General features: G+C 47.4%; 1 pseudogene across 1 annotated transcript in view; it reads right to left on the bottom strand.

Annotated features, from left to right (window-relative positions):
- The window catches only part of LOC105421503 (TATA-box-binding protein 1-like), a 51,133-nt pseudogene extending 31,745 nt beyond the window's left edge, over positions 1-19,388 (bottom strand). The window contains exon 1 of the transcript XR_016044700.1: positions 19,292-19,388. The product of XR_016044700.1 is annotated as a TATA-box-binding protein 1-like (transcript). The remainder of the gene's footprint in view (positions 1-19,291) is intronic.
- Between the last annotated feature and the right edge of the window lie 5,721 nt (positions 19,389-25,109).

Genomic DNA, 25,109 nt, shown 5'->3' on the forward strand with positions numbered 1-25,109 from the left:
CTTCCTTCCCTACACTCCTTCTGAGTCAGGACTCACAGACTAGCTCCCAGGTTCTTTCCTGAGGTGGTGCGAGAAGGGACGTATAGGTCCCTGACTGTTTGCTTGCTCGCCCTGGTGGATCCTCTACCAAGGCTCCTTGCATTGGTAGCACAACTGCTACCACACATAGCATGCACCCTGCTACTGGCAAGTCCCTTGCTGGTTATATTGTTGAGGTACAACGGAAGGCTGCCCCAACCACTTTTACGAGAGGCAAGAAGGTTGTCGTCGCTCTTGAGGTTCGTCGTAAGGCAATCCCCCATACTCCTTCACCACGCCGAACCTTCATACCTAGAGGCTCGGTACATAGAGGCAGAGACCCTGTAGCCTCCACCTCTTGCACACACCTAAAGGCTCATGGTCCAACTATTCGAGCCACACCTCGGGGTAACTTTCATGCTTCCATGAGCTCTTGTCCTGGGCTAGGCCTTCTCGAGACGAACCTTGCATTCGCCATCCATTTGCATCTCACAGCTCGGGGCATCCCAAATTTTGGGTCAGCTCGAGCACACAAGGGTTGACCGCTCTGTCGTCCCTCTTAGCATACACAGCTTCATCCTGTGAGCGACAGACTCCCACCCGGTTCCTCACCGACACAAGCTCGTGGGTCTCGACCTCTTAAGGTCGAACCAGCTAACTGAGGTAAGCAGACCCCCAAGTCACCCAGACGGCTAACATTAAAGGTGCACACACACCAACTTTGCAGGTTCCTCCCCGATCCCGAATCAGGTGGAGTCATGAACCAGCTCCTTCTTTTGTCGCTCTTCCTTCACCAGGCAAGCACCTCAAGCCCTGGTACTCAAAGGTTTTCCCTAAGAGTACCATCTTGAGCCAGCCGCCTCAGGTCAGGCATTCACTCTGGCCTCACAAGGGGGTTAAGGGCAACATCCTGATGTCAGACAGAAGCCTCCAGCCTCCAAGGCAGAAACCCAAGCTGCCCTCTGTCCGTGGACCCCACTCTCTTATCTAATTGATAGACACAACCCTCACATGCTCAAGAAAAGAGGGGCAGTCTAAATCTCAGGCCCCGTTCTAGGGTGAGGTCCACAACAGCCTCAGGATTAAGCAGAAGAGAGACCTGTAGATCTTGATTAGAGAAGCCTGTAAGGCAGTTGAGGTCACCACCCTTGGTGACCTCCTGCCTCGTAACCCCTTTTTCCTTCTTCAAACTCTAGAACCTAAGCAGGTCCAAGAATATTGCTCGGTGATCACTACCCTAAAGCCACGGTCCCAATACCGTCGAGAACTAGTCGTCATGCGATCAACATACAAGGCTCGAGTCCAATCGGGGCATGCTGAGCCCCTGCAGATTGACCTGCCTAGTACGACTCGCCAACCTCTGGTTCGAACTCTCGCTCCAACAATCGGGGCAACCAGCACAAGGTGGTGATCAATGTGGCTGTCACCGTGATTGACACTAAGATCACTGCTCCTCAAACCATGGACCTCTCTAAGGCACAAACGTCTCAAGCCGGGGGACAAGCAGCAGGACAATAATAAGGTCCCGCTTCCTTTAAACATTAATTGAAGCGACTATTGGATCCAACACCAAAACAAGGTGTATCCTTTTGACAAGGAGTGGGTTCCTGCACTACTTCGACTCTACTGAAGCAAAACATGATCTAGATGCTAGAGGTCAACATTGAGGAGCAAGCTGGACAAGAGACACATGAGAGGTATTGTTCCTATCACAGGAAAGTAGGCCACCCCACTCAGGACTGCTATAAGATCAATGACACTATCGAAGCCCTTATTAACAAGGGTTAGAAAAAGCTTGTAGAGTTAAATAAAGAGTTTGGGTCAACTGAGGCTTCTCACATAGTTACAATCCAAGAGGGTGACGAGGCACCTGCTATCCTCCATGCACTATTCTCCATAATGCTCGCAGAAGGACTCGTCACGCCCAAGCCGACAAGGCAGCCCAAGTTCCTGCCTTCGGGAACTGAGAACCTCTGGTGCGCGTATCACCTGATACGAGGCCATGACCTGAGCGAGTACACTAGCTTTCATGAGCTCTTGGCAAAGAAGATACAACAATGTCAGGAAGTCCATGGCAACCCGGGAGGACACCCTCAAGCCCCTCTTCTGCATGTGCAAGAAGACCTCCCAATGCAAGCCCAGGAAAGTATTAAGCAAGACCCTCTGCAGGCCTTCTTTGAGGAAAATCTCCAACGGGGTCTTGTCACTCCCAGGCCCGTCAGGCAGCTTAAGCATCTTGTCTAGGGTATGAAAAACCTCTGGTGACCATATCACCAAGTATGGGGCCACGAGTTGAAAGAGTGCTCTGGGTTCGAAGCAATAGTCGTTGAGAAAGTCCAGAAAGGTCACATCGTTTGTGCCATTCTCCTAGAATGCTTCCAAGCCATCGCTCCCGTTCAAGAGGACGCCCCACTAGAGGCCCCTTATAAGCATGCACTGAACCCTTTAGAGCCCTCGACCTCTCAGCCATGGGAAGTCTACCATAGCGAAGTAGGCTCAAGTCCCTGACGCACGAGGTAGTCACCAAGCTAGGGCTACTCACCTGCCCGATAGGGTAGTCCAAACCCTTCCTTAGGGATCTAAAAGGAGACGGGCACCATGGTCAGCTCACCGAAGGAACCACATCCCTCAGCCACCAGTTGAGGAAGAATTCCTTAGGCCCCTTCTTCCACTGCTAACCTTACAGGACTTCATCCTAGGAGCCACTCCCCTTATCCCGTCATCCGATTAGATGGATGTCCTGAGTCATCAACTACACGAGAGTCATCCAATATGGGTGACGACATTCAAAGAACTCCATAATGGTCAAAGCCGGGGCAAGACGTAAAATACCCCCTACACACGTCCAATTCTGACGACGACGTAAAAGGCTGCTCAAAGCATTCGAACTCTTTTTCTCCTCCCTCCTCTCCAATTTCCCCAACAGGTGCAGCTCGTCAGTTCCCAAACTTCAACGCTCTAAACAGAGAGCTCGGAGGCACCAGCCTCAGCAGGTCGCAGCGAAAGCGCCTAAGAAAGATGCTGCCCTAGGAGACTGGATTCTTAGCAGTCGCCGATGCTCTGGCTACCCAAGCTAAGGCCTAACCCTCTTCAAGATCCTGTTCCAAAGAGGCCTCCCATATGGCACAGAGCTTGGAAGTATCATCCAGCATGAGGCAAATGAGCCTAAGAGGGGGTGAGGAAGCAACTATTCCCCCATTCGAGGTCATTAGAGCCACGACAAGCTGCCATTAGATGAAGCAAGGAGTGGGCTATTCTTTTTCGTCTCAAATAATGAAAGGACGAAAACAATGAAATAGAAAAAGAAAGAAAAATAACAGACATGCCTTACATAGGAAGAGAAAGGAACTATTTCATTCATTAAGGAAAATATTACATGCTTCTTCTTTTTAAATTAAGAAGAAAGGAAAAGAAAAAGAAAAAAAAGGCATCATCAAAATCGATCAATTGCTTCATCGATCTTCCCTCTGTATGTCGCAGCCGACGCCTTCGCCCACTCAATTTTGCTCTTCAACTCTGCCATCAGCCCCACCTCATGCTCCATCAAGGCAGTCGTACTCAAGGCCCAAACTATTATCAAGAAGCATTTGTCCTTTGCTTCCCAAGCCATAGTCTCCTTCTGCAGCTTCTCAAGCTTTTGCGTCAGCTCTGATATCTTCACCCTTAGAGCTATCACCTTGCAGTGGTGGGCTATGGCCTCCTCAGTAAGGTCCGATCTCTGGGAGACTGCAGCATCCTTCTGCTGCAATTGGGTTTCTACTAGTTCGCAGTAGCACAAAAGTGAGGACTCCAAAGGGGGTAACTGGGAACCCTCCAGCCACTGCGCAATTTCTTCTTCACACAAGGCCTTTGTTCTCCACCCTTCTAGCTCATTTACGATGCTATTGAAGTAAGGGACAATTTATGGTACTTCCCTTGCAAGGGCAACCTGCTTCAACTGTTGGATTGCACCATTAAGTTCAACAGCCGCTGCACTCTCAAATGAAGCGTGTCCATCATTATGCCAGACAACCCACTCAAGCTAGGCCTAAGCGATGTTGCTGAGGCTGTTGCAACGGGAAGAGTATCAGTCTCCGCGACATAACTCAGAGGAATGATAACCATCTGAAATGCTGGCTCTTCCCGAGGGGCTGTGAAGCCCAAGCTCTCATCTTTTGTGGCCCTACCTTCAACCTGCTCAGCCCTCAGAATATCGACCTCCTCACTTGGCCTCTCAGCCTCACCATTAGTAGGCCTGGTCTCTCCAAGGCCAAACTCTTCTCCTTGCCCCTCGTTTTCTGGAGCAGTCACAATATGGTCCAAAGTGGCCTAATCAATTTCAGGACCAACTCCTTCTTCCTGCTTCCTCTCTTCTTGAACCGCCATCTCTTCCTTGGTAGGCTCGACACCTTCTTTTTCCTCGTCTTTCGCGGCGGCCATTTCAGCTACAGGATCACCCATGGGGCCCATCTCCTCTACAGCCAAAGGTACCGCCTCTGGGCCCTCCAAGCCTAATCCCTGAGGGTGTCCTGCCTCTGCATCCCTCGCAACCACATCACTTGAGGCAGCAACCTCTTGTTGTTTCGGCACTCCTTCAATTCTTGAGGCATCTGCCTCTTTTATGACCACGAGCTCTCTTGAAGTTTCCCCTGTCATGTCTGCACCCTCCTCCTCGGTAGGCATAGAAACCTCCTGGGTGTCAGGGGCCTTCTCCACCTTGACTGCCCCATTAATCTCCATTGGGATTGGGCCCTCTTCCTCATCCAAGGATGTCACTTCCCGTTCTGAAGCAATTTCAAAAGGGGCAGTGGGATCTGAGGAAGCCTTGGGAGAGCCTGAGGAAGCCTCAGGAGAAAGAGAAGATGAATCCTCCAGAACAGAGGGTGAATCAGAAGCCACCGGAGATACGTAAGACTCCGAGGAAGCAACTGGAGAAGAGCCATTTGCCGGTTCTCGGACCAATTGATGCTTGGGCCCCCTTCGCTTTCGAAGCCCGACAATCATGCGCACGAGGGACGGTTGGGGCAACCACTTTCTCTTCTTCCCCTTTGCTTGAGAGGGTGCGACAGTTTCAAGAGCGCCCTTTTGAGAAGAGCCAGCGACGAGTTTGCTAAGATGGCCGCTCCCTGTCACCTCGTTCAAATCTTGGACCGGACGCTCTTCATATCCTGCAACCTTGCGACCCTCTTTCCATTTGAAAACAGAAGAGAGATTGTAAAAAACGCTCTCTATCTCGTCTCCTTCCTCCAGCGAGAATTCTTCCCTTTCCAGGGGTGGCCGACATCCCAATTCCCCGTGCTGGTGATTCACCACCAGAGTTCATGAGCTTTAGTCTCTCGCACTCTCCTTCCGAAATATGGCAGTACATACTTATTAACCTCTGTGAGCTCCAAGAACGTGCCTCAAACTGTGCAAATGGGCCTTGGGATCCAAGTCTCCCCGTGGGTTCCAACTAGTCCTTCTTCCAATGAGCTGCCTTGCTATGCCGCTTCTCAAGGAATATGGAGAATGGGCAACCTTGATCGAGCCCATGATGCCGAGCAAATCTATGAGGGAAATACCCCTCGAGTTTCACATTGTGGACAGTATGGTAGGGAAGAACCCCAACCCTGACACTTAGCATATACATCAGCTCCTTATGAGTAGCAAAAGCACTGTCCAGACTCTTGCCCAGCTCGTCAACAAAGGCACAGTCTATGAGATTCCCCACCGTAAAGGCGGGCCCCCTCATGTTGAGGTGGTTTTTGTAGAACAAACTATGAGCGTGTTCGAGAGTATGGAAGATTGATTTCTGCCCGGCAATCCTCAACAAAAACAGGCATATCATTTCCTCTGATTCTCTAATTCAGAGGTAGGTGTCTGCGAAATAAGCCCCAAGCCAGCCATATATATAATGGACGGGGAAAGGCATCTTGAAGTCCCCTGGGAATAAGTTTCCATCCATTATGTCGTTCCCAACTTCTTCGCCTTGATAAACGTTTCCCCTAGACATGGCTCCTAGGCCGTAGTAAGAGGACTGGCTGTGCAAGAACATATTTTTGCCCCCTCACCATGTCACAGGCCACATAGAAAGTGTCTGGACGGATAATTTCTGCTCCATCGAGGAGAGCAAACTTGCACAAGAAAAGTACCAAATAAGCAGTCAGGAAGATGTGCCCATTCTCCTTCCGCAGCTAAAAAATAGGTGAGGCCTCCTTCCCTTTCCTCGGTGATGGACCGGCTTCATCATCACAGTCCCCATAGAAAAAGGCCACCCACTTGGTGAAATAGACGCATCCCTTCTTGATCTCAGACTAGAGCAATTGGTAAATTCCAAACAGCTCCTGAAGCCAAGCTGATGGGTTTTTCTTCCCGACCCGTTCACCTCAAAAAATGACCGAGTTCGGGGGCACAAACTCGTCATACATATTACTAATGAGCAGCATCCCACCAATGAAATACAGATCTAGCACTACTTCCCCATGATCGAGCAGCCATGTGTTGCTAACATGGCTCCAAGTCTTCAAAAGTACCTTGACCGTGTTCTAGCAACGGTCGTAGTAGCCCGCTGAGCACTAAATGGCAGTCAGTAGGGAAGCATGCTTCAAAATGTCCCTATACCGATTGAGCACTCTTATGGTTCAGGAAGAGTACCCCTTTAGGTACTGGTGTTCCCCTTGTACCCGCAAGCCAGCATAAGACCATTTCATGCCTGAGGTTTTTACCATCCTCTTACCTAGAGTGGGCAAGTACCCATTGGAGGCTATGTTTTGGTGCAGGCAATGAAGGAGGCCCACCCCTTCCTCTAACCCCACATTATCGTCAATGTCCTCCCTCACCCCAAAGCGGACGGGGTCACTAACATAGGTGACGCTCAAAGGCCACCATGGTTCACATAAAGCCTCAGTAAGCCAGATTGGCTCACCTCTCACCAAGATTTTGCTAATGAATTCATTGGTGCAAAGCTCCCCTGCTCGTGGGAGGTTCTTCACTTCTGGAATAACACTTGAAGGCTGGGTCATTAGATCAAAAGCTGTGCTGTTAAAGCGACCGCGAAAACCTACACTCTCAAGGGCGTATCACCAATTGGTCACTCAAGGCATAATGCAGACAAGCTATCATCGTCTCGCAGCCAGGGGCAGGACTATCGTTGTCTGCCCATGGAGATGGTATCACCGACTGCAGAAGGCAGGACTATCACCGTCTCGCAACCAAAGGGGGTATTGTCATCTCACGTCTATGGGGCTATTGCCGTCTAAAAGGAGAAACACTTGACCACACATGCGACACACCACGTCCCTCGAAATTCGAGCACGTCGCCTAACACTCGTGGCGTGGCCTATCACCACACGTGTAGAGGGCGACTATTTGCAGTCCCATGACCCTTCGTCTGCTCGACTGTTACGGCCTTGCAACGCCTCAAGTTCTCACTGGCATTTCCTCTCCTGACCGGGAAAACACTTCTCCACCCACCAGGAATCTCTGTCTGACCCTGTTCTTTCCACTTTCTGATAGACGAGGATATCAAATAAACCACCAGAATCCCCAGAAAGCTTCCCTGTGACCTACGGGCTTCCCTTCTCCCTGTTTTCGCACCTCTGCAGCTCACCACAACTCAACGAAGTTTCTCTGTGTTTTCGAAGAGCCCACTGCTGCTCCTCCTTTTTCTCTTCGGAAGACCAAAGACCATCATATTCCCCTGACTTCTTTGAAACTTTCCCTTCAACAGCTGAACTATTGAAAAAGCACCGAAACTCCGACAGAGCACCACTGCAAATTTTGCTAAGGCTCTGAGAAGCCTTGTTTCCTCCTCATAAAGCCTTGAAACTCTCTAAAAGCATCCTCAAGCACAATACGAAGCTCCATGACCTGCTCAAGCTCTCTTGAGGACTGTTGAAGGCCTGTATGCTACGAATATTGGCCGGGAAACTCTTGCCAGAAATCTCTTATCAGAAGCTCTAGTTCTCTCTCTCTCTCTCTAAAACTCTCTTCGACAGTCTTCGGTAAAACAGTAAAATGAGGTTTTCCCCCTTTTATACTCAGCAGTGCCACAAATTTCCCTTCCCAAATTCGAATGATGCTCCATTCCCCACCTTCTAATGACAACAAGACCAGGCCAGGGTGGGTCAAACCCGAGACCCGAAAGGGTTATCACCTCGTGCTCCGCCACGAAGCTATTGACGCTTGCTTCGTCAAGGAGCTATCACCGCGAGCTTTGTCAAGGAGCTATTGTCACGCACTCCACCAAGATGCTATCGAGGCGCGCTTCATCAAGGAGTTAACTCTACATGCCTCACCAAGTTGTTAAACGCCATGTGCTTCACCCAAGGATTAATGCCGCATGCAACATCCAAGACCTAGTGCCGTGCACATGCCATGGCACTTCCATCTCGACCATCGTTCTACATTCTCAGGAAGTTCATTCCCTGCATCACGGTCTCACTCCTCAAGGAGTTCAGCCACCAATGACGATCATGAACCCCATGGGGTCACATTCCCTCACCACTCAATGGTCCGTGCTACAAGACCTTAAACTGCATAGCCATGGTCTGTGTTGCATGACCTTAAACTGCATAGCCATGGTCCGTGCTACATGACCTTAAACTGCATAGCCATGGTCCATGCTACATTACCTTAAACTACATAGCCATGGTCCGTGCTGCAAGACCTTAAACTGTACAACCACAGTTTGGATGCACGACCCTAAACTGCATGGTCCAACCTATATGACCTTAAACTGTAGCGGAGGTCTAGTTGCACGACCTTAAACTGCATGGTCCTAGCTGTATGAATTTAAACTGCATAGCTATGGTCCAAGCTATACAACTCTTAACTATAGCACACGTTCTAGTGGCACGACGTTAAACTGCACAACAAGTGGTCTCAAAGGCAAGACCTTAAACATGCCCTCAGGTCTCGAGGCAAACCGCTCGAGGCAAATCCTTCGGGGTAGTCACTGTCAAATGACGAGCGTGTTGATCCTCCCCTACGGGTCATCACGAGTAAAAATGTCAAATGTCCCTGTAGCAAGACATTAAATTGCGCAACATTTAGTTCTTTCACATGACTATAAACTGCTTCCTGTGCTTACATGGCTCTAAGGGGTTACCGCATGACACCATCCTACACATCCACTACTGCATCCTTCTTCACAATCCCTCAGTGAAAGGACATCACCCTTTCGAGGTGTTCTTCCAAATCAAGATGTATCGCGGTTCTAACTGTCAGGCTTCGAAGTAGAGCATGCAATCGTCAAGGCATGTGACCGCCTCTATAAAGCCATATATTAAAGAGGTGTACTACAGTTCTGATTGTGAAGCTTCGAAGCAAAGCTTGCACTTCAAAGCATACATCTGTCTCTACAAAGCCATATCACAAAGAGGTGTACCATAGTTCCGATTATGAGGCTTCCAAGAAAAGCACGTAACCATCAAAGCATGCACTCGTCTCTCAGAGGCATACCATAGTTTCGACTATGAGGCTTCAAAGAACAGCATGCAAGGCATACACGCACCTCTATAAAGCAATATCTCAAAGAGGCATACCACAGTCTCAATCGTATACCTCTACACCTGATAGGGCGCTTTCACCACCTATTGTACCCATTCCATGCATCACCATTTCCCAAGACTCTCCTGCTCTCCATTTTACCCAGTTGAGTCACATCACTCATAGCCCCCTTAAGCCTCCGTCATACACCTTAACTATCATGGTGTCATGCGTTCCATTATGCTAGACCCCGTTATCCCAAGTGCATTCCATCAGCATCCCCAGTGGAGTTAGGTGCATGAAAAAGAGAAAGGGGTTGTGCCTAACCCCTTTAATCCCCAATGGATTTGTTTTGCACCAACACCCCCAGTAGGAGTCACATCCGTATTGCAACCCATTATCCCTAGCAAAGTTACATGAAGTCTCATCCTTCACCCCAGGGAGTCACACTTGCCCTCTTGATCACTAGTGAATTTCGCTTCCGTTTGCCACTCCTTGTAGGGCCACCATCTTCATTTAAAACTCCCTGCCTGTGTATAGCCTTACCTATCTTATCCCTAAGGAGTCAGGTTGTTATCTACAGACCTATCCCCCATGGAGCTTCACCTATATGGCGACCCGCATATTGGTCCGTGCTGTATGGCCTTAAACTGCATAGCCTTGGTCCAGGTGCACAACCCTAAACTATATTGTCCAAACTATATGACCTTAAACTATAACGGAGGTCTAGTTGTACGACTTTAAACTGCATGGTCCTAGCTGCATGACTTTAAACTGCATAATCGTGGTCCAAGCTATATGACCTTAAAATAAAGTGCACGTCCTGGTCGCATGACATTAAACTGCTTTGCTCAGGTCCTGAAGGTATGACCTTAAAGACGCCCCCACATATGTGCACACTCCCTTTATGTGCATCTTGACACATGCTTTCCCCAACCGACCCGTTTGTGTGCGCACACCACCTTCATTGTCTCCCTAGTGAATTTTTTCGCTTCATTATTACCATCCATCATTCCCCTGTAAGTCTTACCTATGCTCACAAAATGGCGAACCATCTCACAATCCATACTCATCGTCAGCTAGTGGGTCACAACTGTTCACCCACCATTCATACATCATCCATCCTTCACAGGCAACCTCGTGCCGTCCCCCCCAAGTGAGTCAAAAGCATCACCATACTCACTTTGTGACCCTAAACTATAGTGCACGTCCTGAGTGCATGACGTTAAAAGGCTTCGCACAGGTCTCGAAGGCATGACCCTAAACACACCTTCACAAAAATACAGGCATGGTGTACACCTAGACAAGAGAACGCCATGAGTAAAATGACGGACAGGCATGGTCACTAAACCATGAGTAAAAGAGTTTTGTAAAAACAAAAAGCAGGCACGGTGAAGACCCCATAACGGCACCGTGAGAAAAAACGGATGAAAGGGGTGGACATGATGGCAAAGTCATGGGTAAAAGAGCTCAAAAATAAAGGAAGATTGGTGAAAAGCATCTCTACGGTGCCATTTCCCCTGTTCAAGTAAAAACCCGCAAAGGGCGCTTGGACCAACAAAACAAGTTGACATACTACCATAGCCTTAGCCACATCCAATTGCCAAACAGTCATAATCCTAGCTAATGAGTTCTACCTAAAATCCTCAACTGCCAGCATCCAATTACAACACAATGGCTCACCCGGGAGTGAGAACCTCATAAGATCTCCCACACTTCAACTCCAAAAACAAACAGAGTCCTTGAGGGTGAAGGCGATGATAGAAAGATCCCTCCAAAATGCTAAAGACCATCACAAAGGCAAGAAATTGACAAAGCCACCTGCCAAAGACTTTAGGGTTATTCCTTGTCAGAGCATAACCTGCTAGAGACTTCAGGGTTATTCCAAGCCATGAGATCGCCTCGCCTAAAACCTTCCTTAGCCGATAGGCTCAAACTTTCAGGACTGGTCAGAAGCCCTCGACTGGACCCTGCAGGATGGGGTCCACGAGGTCGCCTCGCCAAAATTCCCCCTAGCCGACAGGCCCATATCTTCGGGATAAGTCAGAAGCCCCCAATTGGACCCCTCTAGATGGGACGTACAGAGATACCCTGATCATCAAAAGCAAACCTGGTGTAGCAGTAAATAATGCAGACCGAAGGTTCATAGCACTTGACCACCAGATAGGCACGATTTTGACCAATGAGGTCCTTACAAAATCCTCAAGCTGTCAGAATAAAAAATAGTCCCTCGAGGGTGAGGATTTCAACAGATTCCTCAAAAGTCTTTTTTCCCCCCTAAAGTCTCACGGATGGACCCGTACATTATGTCCAAATGTCTGAGCAACCTAGTTACAGCGTTGCGTGGACCTCCTCAGCGTTCATGTAGTCCTGTGGCTAGCCAGGGGAAATCTCACAAATGGTTGTACTTCTCGTTTCTCTCAAAGCACAACATTCGGCAGGGCATGCTGTTGGAAGACATTTTTCATCATCATGGGTCCCTGGTCAATAAAGCCTAACAAATACTAGAAATTTTGATTGTCTCAGAATAGCCCCAAAACTAGTCAAGATCTTCATAAAGACTCTCAAAAGTCTCCTGCCAAGTTTTCTTGAATTCCGACATGTCTAAGGCAATGCAGACTGAGAAATAATTTAGGTTGAATCAACCTCAAGCACCCTGAAACGGGCCCTATAACTAGCACTATATTTTCAGTATCTTAATTTGCTATGGGACAACCGCCATTGGATTTGGCATGGTTGAAAAAGCCCAAGGTCAAATTTCAGCTTAAACGGACACTCCAGGAAGAAGTTATAGGTGAAAGAGTGAAACAGAAGGAGCCACACACTATTCCCATGCGGTCAATCTGCAACTCAACTCCATTAAAGGGGGAGTCACAAATAGTGACTTTCGATACTCATATCTTCTCTGTCTCGAGTCAGATCGCCCCAAAATTTGTTAAGCATATTCGTCTCATCAAGACGAGCGTTATGATATGTAGCACGTCTCATGCCATGCCTGAGCGTCAAGAAAAGCTAGAGAGAAGTTGCTGATCCATAATGAAAGTGCAAAAAAATCAACAGTGCCGTACCTCGCTCGAGCGACAAAATCACGCCTCTCACGACCCAGATCGACACAAGACCAATTCCATCACGTGCATAAGGTCTCGGGCTATCTCTGGCCTGAACCCCGTACATGATGAACGGTTAGATTCCACACATTAAACCGATGAAGTGACTGCAAATTTCGACATTGGAATTCCAGATTCCGACAAAAACTCCAAAGTTGCAAAACCTTCGTCCGGATATGGAATCGAGCTGCATTTGTTGCCACGTGATCGTGACAGCATGATCAATGTGATCCAACAAAGATATCATAGAAAAAAATCAAGGAACGAGCACACTATCGATCCGAAGTATCAATATCCATTCAAATTTAAGTCGCATGATCGTGGCCTAAAAACATGATTTATGGCTCAAAGTTGGTATCAAATTGATCGTCATGCCGAGCCCTATAAGAAAACAATCATCTTTTAATCAACCATACATCAGAACAACCCTGGATCATCCATGAAAAATCATGCACGTTCTAAGGCAGTAGAGGAACTGTTTTGAAATTTAACAAATTGTTAAAAAGGGGCAAATATATCATTTTGTACCCTATTTTCTATTTTCTTTTAATTCAGTTAAATATTAATTTCCAACAATTAGGTTTAATTTCGATCAAGCCACTCATGTTTGGGCACAATTCTATATATACCACATACCATCATTGTACGCAAAGGATGAAACCCTTCACAAAAGAGAGAGTTTTTGCTTAATAAAATTTCTCTTTCTTCTCATTGTTGGTCACATTTTGTGAGAGAGAGAAAGGAGAGATAAACTTTTGGATCTGTACCCCTAGGCTCAAGGTAAATCTTCTCCCTCTTTTTTTCTTTCTTCTTCTTCTTCTTCATCTAAGCCTCCCTCAGCGACCACGCACGACAGTGGTAGTGGCGTGCATGCCTCTTTCTTTTCTTTTTTCCTCCTTTCTATGGTTCCACAGGTCGTGCATGGCAATGGCAGCGCCATGCACGAGCTCTTTTATCCTTCTATTCGTTCATCTTTATCTCCCAGTGGCGCCTGCAAACGGTGCTGCTCATCGCCATTCACAGAGAGGTCCTCAATGTCTCAGTGAAGAGCACAAACGATGAAACTTATTACCGCCAGCAAGGATCTCCTCCCCTGTTGCACACATGTTGCAGACGGTGATGCCTATCGCTGCCTAGGAGGGGTCGCGACAACACCTGTTGTCGTTCGTGAGCTAGGTGCCTATCACCATTCGTGAGGTTCCTACGCATGTTCGATGTCTATTGTCGTTCGCAGGTTCCTCTTGCATCCCATGCTTATTGTCGTGTGCCTTACGAAGAACTGTCGCAGCACGCTTTATAAATGGCTATTGCCACGCGCTTCACAAGAGGCTATCGCCACGCACGCATGGGTGTGCTGCCTTCTTGTGTTGCCAACGACAATGCCTAGCGCTACCCATAGTTCATTGCTCACCCTCTAACCGTGAGCAGTAGTGTCAAGCGCTCTCCAAGGGCCGTGACGCTGTTACTCCATGGTTGTGAGTGGCAACACCTAGCACCATTGGGACCCCACCTCTTTGTCATCTCATCCTCATTTTCAAGCCCTCTCCTCTTCATCTCCCTAACTTCTCACATTCTTAGCCACACGAATGTGCATTGCCTTAAGACAAGGGTGGGTCCTTCGGCCCACTTGCCTTGCAAATTACTCATAGTAGTGTTGTGTAGAAAATAAGGGGATTTCAGGTCAAGGGAGGCGATTCCAAACCAGCTGAAGTAATTGGAGGGCTTTTCGATGTGATCTAAGAGGGCACCTACACGAGTCAGCCCGAGTAAGTCACAGACCCAGGTGTGGTTCATCCCTACCTCACATCCAAAATTCCATCTTTCACTAGTTGGACACCTGTCCTTGTTCCTAAATAAGGTTCCCGAGAGAGCGATCTCAGGTCTTGGATCTCCCGAACCCGAGACACGTGTCACCCGATCACCTAGATCCAGGGAGGCGAGATCGAGGCACCTAATCACCTGGGCTTTCCACAAAACCCGAGACACGTGCGGCCAGGTTAACCTGACACAGAGGGTGATATTGAGGCATTTAACCATTACGGTCCTGATGGCATCACCCTAAAAGTGGCTTCCACAAAAGACGAACATGACGAAAACCTGAAAGGGGTCATGGGCAAAAACGTCAAAAGAAGATAAAATAAAACATTATGGGGTACGGTAGCACCATCTGCTATCGTGAGCAAAAGACATCAAAAAATAAAAAAACGAGCATGATGAAAACCTGAAAGGGCATTGTGAGTAAAAATGGAAATAATGGGAGACATGGAGTAAACATCATGGGAAAAAGTTCCACAAAACGAATCTCACGAGGTTTTTCAAAAACCAAGAATGGCGCATGCCTCAAGGACTTAAACAAAAACCCAAAAGGGCGTTTAAGTCAAAGACACGAGAAGGGTGGACATGTCCACATAGGACGCCGGTAGCAAATGAATGCAAACCACAAAAAAGGGAGAAGGTAGACCTAATCATAAAACAAAAGTGGAATTTCATTCCATACAGCCTGTTAACATCCATGTACAAGTCAGGGCAAACATTGGCAAAGAAAGATGTAAAGAAGGGCTCTCTCAGAAACGATCAACGACCTCATTGATCTTCGCTCTCGCTGCCTTAGAACACATGATAGCCTTTTGTGCATGTACCTTGAGATCAGTCATTGCTTGGGTAACTCGCGCCGAAGAGGCAGTCCTTAGTTCAATGGTACGATTGAGTCCGAAAATCCCATCGGTCAAGACCTGGTTCTTCGCTCTCCAGCAGTTCATTTCCCACTCCAGCTCATTGAACCCGTTCATCATCTTTAGAAGTTCCGCCTTTAGAGCCCTCAAATTGGCTAAGCAGGCTTCCTCTTACTTGTTAAATTCAGACTCTGAGCAACCATAGCGGCCTTTCTCTGCATGAATGCATCCACTTCCCCACGATGCTTCATAAGCAAAGCCTCCAAAGAGGCCAATTGAGCACCTTGTAGCCCATTAACTTCTGCCTCTTCCTTCAAAGCCTCCACTCGCTTATCTTCAAGCTCATTCAAAATATTGTCAAAACGGACAAAGACCTCCTATTCACAATCTATAATGCTTAGAGCAGCAGCGCAGCCACAAAGGTTAGCAATCTCAGGGCCAAGCTCTGCAAGAGATTACCCCTTCAATAGTCGGAGACCCAATCATAGCATACCTATGATCATGACAGACTTTGCGCTAGAGGGTGGGCTGACCGTTGACAAACTCGAAGCCGAAGTCACTTCAGTTAAAGCAACGACGGTAAGGGCAGCAGCCATCTCTGGGGGCACATCTGTAAGGCCCACACTAAAAGACCCTTCTGGCTCTGAGTGAGACTCGACGTCTGATGACATAAAAACGAGGGCCCCAGCTACATTGATTGTATCAAAATGAGGAGCCACCATGGGTTGCTCGAACATCACAATAACGTTAAGATCTTTCTTTGGGATGATGTCTGTAACCCCATCAATAGCCCCATCAGTGGCCCCACTAGCTGTGAAAGAGTGGCATTAGCTACTTGTGGCCGCAATCCCACACCCCATTGTCCTCTGATGGGCCTGGTGAGTACTGTAGGGGGCGGGCTTGTGACAGTAAGTCATCTCCATCACTAGAAGAGGGTCGTTCTCCCTGGAACAAGAAGCCAAGTCAAAGCTAACCCTCCTAGAGGATGAAGGTGCAATTAGTGTTTGCTCTCGCACCGGATGCATAGTTGAAGGAATCACCTCTGATATGGAAGGAACACTGGCAAGATCAGGGGCCCCCGTGGTAGCCATGATCATATCTTCAAGCTTAGGTAAGACTGAGTGAGGAGAACTAATCACAGACTGAGACCCAGACACTGATTTAGTCAACCTAGCACTCTTTTGTCGAGGAGAATTCTCTTAGGAAGGCTACGACTCAGAAACATCCGAGGTCACTGGCTTCTTCATCTTTTTCTTCTCTCTTTGGGGTGGCTCAGGCCTCTCTGAATCATGGCCATACCTAAAACCAGCATCAGGGGTTGAATGGGGACCACTGCCAATAACGGCGTTATAATCTTGATTGGGGTGCCCCTCTCGACCGCCAACCTTTCGGCCTTGTTTCCATTCAAAGATAGAACAAAGGTGGTCGAAGAGCATCCCCATCCTCTCTTTAAGAGCAAGAACTTGCGGTGATTCCTCATCCTCCTCCATCTCCTGGCACCCCAAGTTGTTCCCAGTCTTAGGGATACTCTAGCTCGAAGTGCTTCTCGAATGCCGATGGCACAAAGTTCTTGCCCTACTTGGTATCATGGCTCCAAGTTCTATTTTCCCCTTTCCAAGGATGATCCACGTGCCAATACCAGCTATTGGTGATTCGCCACCAATGCTAGTAGGTTTCTATAGCCTGCCATAATGAGGAACGATGAATTTATTCACCTCAGTGAGGTCTAAGCATGTCGCTCAGGTAGTTCTCCCATGTGTTGCCTTCCAAGATTCGCAGCAAGTCCCCAAGTCATCCTTCTTCGTCTTGGCCCCTTCTTTCCTGTGTCGCTGCTCGAACAAGACAGTGAATGGGCATCCCTAGTCTAGGGTAATATGCTTCGAGCTTCGAGCCAAATGACATTATGAAAGGCAGTATACCTCCCCGTATGCTCAAAAGAAACATCAACTCGGCGATACCAGTAGTGGTACCATCCAACTCGTGGCCCAGTTGGTCGACAAAAGCACGGTTAGTGCAGCCACCCACAAGAAATGGGTTATGACGTGTGAAGAAAGAGTCACCACCAAATAAGCTTCGCACATGACCAGGGGTATGGAACTAGGCCTTATGACCTGTAATCTTCACAAGTTGAGGGCACATAGCTACATATAGAGCAGCATTTCTCGCATATGTACTTGGGAAGTAGGCGAAAAGCTAGCTGAACAGATAATGAGTTGGGAATGCTATCTTGAAATTCCTTGGGAAGGCCTCTCCCCCTGCCAACTCTGGTCCGTCTCCTCCTTTAAATGGCTTGTCTCGAGAAATCGCCCCTAGGCCATAGTAAATGCTACAAAACACTTGTTGTGCTAAGGCATACTGCATCCTCGTGCCATGTCATAGGCTGCAAAGAAGCAACCCAGTTGGATCACGTCACTCGAACCAGGGAGGGTGAACTTGCATGTGAAGAGCGACAGGTATGCAGCAAGGTAGACGTCGTCCTTCACTAACCTGCATACGAAGGTGGCATCAGTCACTTTCACCCTTTCCTTGCCCTTTCCGCCCAGATCACAATACTCCAGTTCTGTGGCATCAAGGCTCTCACCATAGAAGAACCTCACCCAACAGGAAAAGCTCACCTGATCGTCACTAGCTTATGAACTGAGGAGCTGGTAGAGTTCAAACATCTGTCGGAGGCCGGGAGGAGGGACCTCAACCCCCAATGATTTTCCACCAAAGATGACAAAGTTGTGGGGGACGAATTTGTCATACATGGCCCCCATCAGCGACAGACCCCCGATAAAGGGCAGGTTCAACAAGCAAATCTCTCCTTCACTATGACCAAAGGGCCAGGTGTTGCACAAATGGCTCCAAGTCTACAAGAGGGCCCTCATGGTATTGGAACAACGGTCAAAGTACCCAGCAAAACTCTGCACTGCCGATAGCAAAGAGGCGAGCTTGAGGAGATCCACATAAATATGAATGATTTCAAAGGTCTAAGGGTTGTACCCAATTAAAAATTGATGCTCACCCTACATTCTAAGCCCACGAGGTGACCAAATTAACCCCTTCATTTTGCCCATTCGTTTCCCAAGGTGGGGAGATCCTCACTGGAGGCTAGATCGCGGTGCAGGAAATTAAATAATGGAATCGCCTCTTCTTGGACGGTAGACTCCCCATCATTGGTCTCACAAATGTGAAAGTAGGCAGTCTCACTAGAAAAGGTAGCACTTAAAGGCCATTCCAAGGCACGAGCAAGCTTTGTGAGCCATATGGGCTGCCCTCTTACCAAATTAACACCTATGAAGGTGGCAGTCCCAAGCTCACCCAATTTAGGGAGGGAGTCCTTGACCAGGGGCACAACATCGGGAAAGGCATGCAGAAAACAAGGTCAGGGGTGCCCAAAAAGTCAGAGAGAAGTCAGAGAAAAGTAGACATAAGGACTGGCAAAAATTTGGTAGCATCTCCCTTGTAAACTGGACTTTTTGAGAAAAAATGTACCTAACTGATCCAAGGCACCCAGGAGGATACTCAAGGAACTGAACCATGGGATGTACCCAAGCCAGATGAACCCCGACATAGCCCCCTTCTACTCAGGTGAAATCCATGCAAAAGTGTTTAAAAAGAAGCAAAAATGCCTAAAAAGCATCAAAAGTGCTTAAAAAGCATTAAAAGTGCCCAAAAAGTGATAAAAGCACTCTAAAAGCATAAAAAATGCTTAAAAGGCATTTAAAATGCTAAAAAAATGCTTAAAATGCTCAAAATGCACTTAAAATGCTTAAAAAGTGCCTAAAATGCTTAAAAGACATTTTAAATGCTCAAAAAGCACTTACAATGCTCAAAAAGCACTTAAAATGCTCAAAAAGCACTTTAAATACGTAAAAAGCGTTTAAGATATATAAAAAGTGCCAAAAATGCTTAAAAAGCACCAAAAGCGTTAATTAAGCGTTGAAAATGGACAAAAGAATCCAAAAATGCTTAATGTGCACAAGATAATGCCTAAATGCTAAATGACATTTAACTATGCTAAAAAGACATGGAAGGCAGAAAGCTCGCTAAACTCTTTCATACCAGATGCCCCAGCCACCGGCGTGAGAAGAAAACCCCGCTTCGCAACCTTCTGACCACCTGCACTCCACTCTTGACTGCTCTCCCAATTTCCCTCTCTAAAATTTAAAAAATGAATGAGAATGACAAAAAGTGGTCCCCCTTTCACCCTTACATACTCCACTCCATAAAGGTCTTTTTTCCCTTCCCATTATCGTCCCTCACAAATTCGGTAGTCTGAACTCATCCATGAGCATTTGTGCATCATTTTTAGAAAGGAGGAGGACATTTTGGGGAGGCCTTAAGCAAAAAGACCCCACTGCCCTCGGATCCCTTCTTCTGACCAAAAATGGGTAAGGGGCAAAACGATCAACAAAATGTCAAATGGATTCAAAATCGTGCGAAACCAGTGCCAGGGACCCCACTGCCCTTGGATCCCTTCTTCTGACCAAAAATGGGTAAGGGCCAAAACGGTCAACAAAATGTCAAATGGATTCAAAATTTTGCGAAACCACTGCCAGGGCGTGCAAAAAAATTCGCTTAGCAAGGAGGGCTGCATCCGCCATAAAAAAAGAGCCTCCGAGTTAGGCCGCCGACGGCTATTTTCTCTCTTATCATCTCCCTCTCACACGGTGGGCCGAGCTGGGCCGTCTGCCCTGAGCGTGAGCCTGGGTCTCACCCTTCAAGCCGTCGTGCACACTCCTTCGTAGTGGGCGGGGCTGGACCACCTCCCTCGAGCCCGGGATCTCCACCCCTCGTCCATGCATGCCTCCATCACGTGCACGTGCCCCCGTGTCAGTGGGCCGGGCTGGGCCTACTGCCCCGAGATCCCTCTCACCCCTCAAGGCGCCACGTGCATTCCTCCCCTTCTCCGCAGTGGGCCGTGCTGGGCCTCCTGCCTCGAACTCAGGCCTAGGACCTCTCGCCCTCACGTGCGTCACTGCCTGCGCATGCCCTCCCTTTCGCCGCGAGAGCCTGGCTTGGCTTTCCGACCCACACCCAAGCCTAAATCTTCATCTCTCTCCCCTCTCTCATGTGCATGCTCACGTGTGGGCTTCCCTTCACACATGTGTCCTCCACGTGTGCGTCTTTCATTTCCCTATTCGTATACTAACTGAGCCGAGCTCTTGCCCAGGGCCCGAGCCACGAGTGATACTCCTCACCTCCTCTCACGCCTGTGTACGCCACTCTCTCTCTTCCACACGTGTGCATACCTCCCTTTTTGTTATGTAAATATCTCTCTCTTCTTTTCCTCACACACCTCCCGCTTCTCACGTGCACGCACTCCTCTCTGTGTGTGTGTATTTCTTTCTCCCCCCTCTCAACACCCTCTCATTTACATACCCTTTCATCTCACACATTCTTACACTATCTTTCCGTTACATTCTAACTTCCAAATACCATCAAACATCCCATTAAATGTCCAACCCAAGCTACTGTACCCATGCACCCCCCTAAAAACACCAGATCCACCATCCCCAGTGGGTCGATCCATTCCATGCTCGCCATCCCCAGTGAATCACACTACCACCATGCTCACCATCCCCAGTGAGTCAAACCACCGTCACCTCACCATTCCCTCCATCATGCATGGAATTCGCCATTCCCCAAGGGGCCACCTTCATCACCCAGAAACTCACTCCAACCTCAGCAAGCTGCACCTTCCATACAAACTCCATTCACCCTTCACAAAAGGTTATGTCAATTTTCCCAGTAAGTTGAGCCACCCCATGCTCTCTCTATGGCCACCAAAAGACCCCCAGCCACTCTTAGCGTCATCCTTCTACCACCCCAGTCTCATTTATATGTGCATATAATCAATAAACATGAGCGGACATGGTCATGAAACCATGGGTAAAACTGGTCAAAGAAGAAAAAAACGGGCATGGTGAAAACCTGTGAGAGTATTATGAGTAAAAATGGCAGACGGGCATGGTCATGAAACCATGAGTAAGAGTGTTTTGCAAAGAAAAAAAATGGGCACGGTAAAAACCTGAAAGGGCACTGTGAGTAAAAACGAAAAGGAAGGCGGACGTGACCATGAAGTCACGGGTAATAGAGCCTAATAAAAGAAGGAAGTTGGTAAAAACAATTCTACACCGCCGCTTCCCCCTCTGTTCAGGTGAAAACCTGAAAGGGCATTTGAACCAATAAGCAGGTTGAGGCAGCACTCACCCCCACAGGCGGCCTCTGCTAGCAATCCAAACAAAAATCCCGGTTGCTTGGGAATCAATAGCCCATATAAGAGTGTACCTTGCTACTGGAACCAAAGAGAGATTAAGAAAATTCCAACAGTACGGATCAATCCATGACAAGAACCCAGAACTCAGAAGAATCAACAAGATGGCAAGCCGGAACTCCATGTTGAAAGAGTTCATTTTCCAAAAGTCACCAAAAACAAGAAAGTCATGTCGACCAGCCGAAGATGCTCCCAAAAGGCAATTGACTGTCAAGCCATACCAATACCTCCACCGACATCCAAGGTAGCGGTCTCCCTAAGATTCCCAGTTGCTAATGGTTTAGACTTTTCAGGATGGCCAACAAAAACCCCCTGACTAGACCTGATAAGACTGGGGCTTCAAGCCCCAAAGAGACCGCCTCACCAAGATCCCCACCTATCGATGGTCCAAACTTTTTAGGATGGCCAACAAAGGGCCCCTGCCTGGATTCGGTAGATAGGGTCCTAAAGAGGCACTCCACCTATCGAACAAACTCCAAACCCTGGTGTAGCAATTCATACGCCCCATTAAGGGCCCTCGTCTGTCTATCCAAAGCACAAGCATCTGCTGAAGTGGGAATAAATCCCTTAAGCAAGGCCCCCACCAGAAGACTAAAAAGAAAGCCTAACTGATTGGGAATAAGCCCTTAAGCAAAGAACCTGACTACTAATCAAACCTCGATTCTGGCTGATTGGGTCAACAAGCCCTTAAGAAAGGCCCTGAGTTGTTGGAACCAAAAAGGACTCTTGAAGTGAGAAGGAAACCCATAAGCAAAGTCCCTATCGATAGTTCAAGTCTCTTCTCTTCCCAAAAGTCTTGACGCCCCTGGGTCTACAAGCCTTTCAATAAGGCCCCCAGTCGTCGAAGCACCATGGTCATCCCTCAGGGAAGAAGCTTGGCACGATTCCCCTTTGCTGTTCGTGCTGATGTCGATGGCCAAGAAGAAAAAAAATGAAAGCCGAAGGACCAATTTTGATTCTGAATGTTGTCCTTCTCGCTTCCCTCGAAGCACAACATTTGGCGGGGCAAGCTATTTTAGGGTATTTTTTTATACTTGTATCCCCGATGCGAATAAGGAGGAAGCCAATCGCAACTTAGGCCCTCGAGCGCTAAAATGCCTGTGGATCATGGAAGCACTATTAAAATAAACCCTGATCAGGAGCGAATTTTTGAAAGGCAATAGATGTGTCCCAAATAGCATGTGGAAGTATCACTGGACTCCCTAATGACACCCACCAAGTTTTGTCGCGATCTGATGACGTTAAGGAGGATCAGAGATAAAACCCACTTCCAGGTTCGGCCTCTAACATGCTGAAAATGCACCTTATAACTATATAACCCTATCATTGGAGCTTCAGATAAACACCAGAGAACTTTCATTAGATTCATAAGGTCGAAAACCCATTAGATATCAATTTTAGTTCCTTCGGACACTTCTGGACCATCTTGTGGCCGACTTACCCACAAATGATGGGTTACACACTATTCTGGTGCACCCTCAGTGAACCAGTTTCCATTTATGAAAACTGTATAATATGATTTTGGGATCACATTTGGAAGGTCATAACTTCTACATCTTAAGTCGAATCAAGCTCGAATTTCAAGAGAATCTTCATCTCGTCGCCGTGCGCGTTTTGATATGTGGCACAACCTCATGACACGACCCGAGACGGAAGAAATCTTAGAGAGAAGCTGTTTAAGAAACTCATGCTTTACAGATTTTTGCAAAAGGAGAGATCCCTTCAATTGAATGGTCATATCATAAAGCCCCGACTTCAGATCGACTTGAAAATGGGTCCGTTGCGACCGTGACGTCAAGGGCTTCGATCCAAAATAAACATCATATGTGATAAGTGGATGAAAAAGGTTGTCTTTTGAGATTGCAAGAAAGGGTATTTTTGGCGACTGGAATCCATATTTCGACAAAATTTTCTAATTTTGAAAGTGAGGGTCCGGCCACCAAATCGTGCCATTCTTGTCGCCAAACGACTGTGACGAATTCCCCGTTATTCCACTACAAAAAGATCAAACTAAAATGCCAAGAAATGGACAAAATCGAAGATCTAAGATTGTTCCCATCTTTTGACGGACTTCATCAAGAGCTCGATAGTTAAATTTGAGGATCAAAAGATATGTCAAAACGAACGCCTCGCCAAGACCATCACTTTCGTGAAATTCCTTTCACTGGAAGGTTGCCAGAAAGATGCAAAATGGGCCCCGGATGACCACCATAGCCTGTGGCCCCATTTTGGAGACCATCTTGCCATTTTTGAGATTGTGGGTAAGGGAAAAATAGATATTTTGCCCCAAAAACGGGCAATTTTGATTCATAGAAAATTTATTTTTTGGCAACTTTAGTTAGTTTTGAGCATCCACCCTTGACTCCTATAGAGTGTTATATAAGCATTTGTCACTCTAAATTCAAGAAGATGAGAAATTAATGAGATTTGGCCCCCAAGCTTTCAATTGATTTTTCCTTGGTTTGGAAATATTTTCCTTTACCCATTTTCATCCCAAGAGAGGAGAGAGAAAATTTTCTCCATAAGCCACTACCCATAGAACTTCCTACTCCTCACTTGGGACTTCCCACTTCTCACTAAGAACATCCCACTTCCAACCTAGCTACCAGTTCGGTTCAAAGAGTCTGCTAGGTAACCCCTCACTCTTTCTCTCTCTTCCTCTTTTCTCTCTCTTCTCTCTCTTCCTATCTTCTTTCTTTCCTCTTTCTTTCTCTCTCTTCTCTCCCCTCTCTTTCTTCTATCTTTCCTTTTCCCCCTTCTCTTTCTCTCCCTTTCTCATGATTAACGGGGCCGACGGCTTATCGCACTTCTCTCTTTCTCTCACTTCTCTCTCTTTCTCTATCTTCTCTTCTCTTTTTTATCTTTCTCCTCCTCTCTTCTCCTCTTTCTTATTTCTCCTCTCTATTTCTCTCTCTTCTCTTCTCTCCTTCTATCTCTTTCTCTTCCCTTCTTCTCTCTTTCTCTTCCTTTCTTCTCTCTTTCCTTTCCTCCCTCGCTCTCTTATTCTCTCTCTTTCTCACGATTAACTGGGCTGACGGTAAACTTGCCTTTCTTCTCTGTCTCCTCTCTCTTTCTCTCTTTCCTTCTCCCTTTCACTCTAAGGCTTCTCGCTCTCAATCTCTTTTTTTCTCTCTCTTCCTCTTCCCTTCTTCTCTCTCCTTTCCTCTTCTCTCTTTCTTCTCTCTTTCTCTCTCTTTCCCTCTTTCTCTCTCTTCACTCTTTATTTCTCTTCTCTTCCGTCTATCTCTCTTTCTCTCTCTTCCCTTCTTCTCTCTTTCTCTTCTTTTCTTCTCTCTTTCTTTTCCTCCCCTCTCTCTCTCGCTTTCATGGCCAGTCAGGCCGGCGGCTAGGCCATCGACCCCTCACCTTCTTTCTTTCTCTTTCTCTCTCTTCTTCTCCTTCTCTCTTCTCTTCCTCCTCTCTCTTCTCTCTTTCTCTCTCTTATCTTGTCTGCTTCTTTCTATTTCTCTTCCTCCTTCCTTCTCCAGTTTCTTCTCTCTTTTCTCTCTCTTTCTCTCTCTTTCTCTATCTCTCATGGTTAATCAAGCCGACAGCTAAGCTGTCAGCTCACCTGTCTCCCTCTCTCTTCTCTCCCTTCTCTTT

The sequence above is a fragment of the Amborella trichopoda genome, chromosome 11, assembly GCF_054954075.1.
Source record: "Amborella trichopoda isolate Santa Cruz 75 chromosome 11, AtrichopodaSantaCruz75HAP2 v2.0, whole genome shotgun sequence".
NCBI lineage: Eukaryota > Viridiplantae > Streptophyta > Magnoliopsida > Amborellales > Amborellaceae > Amborella > Amborella trichopoda.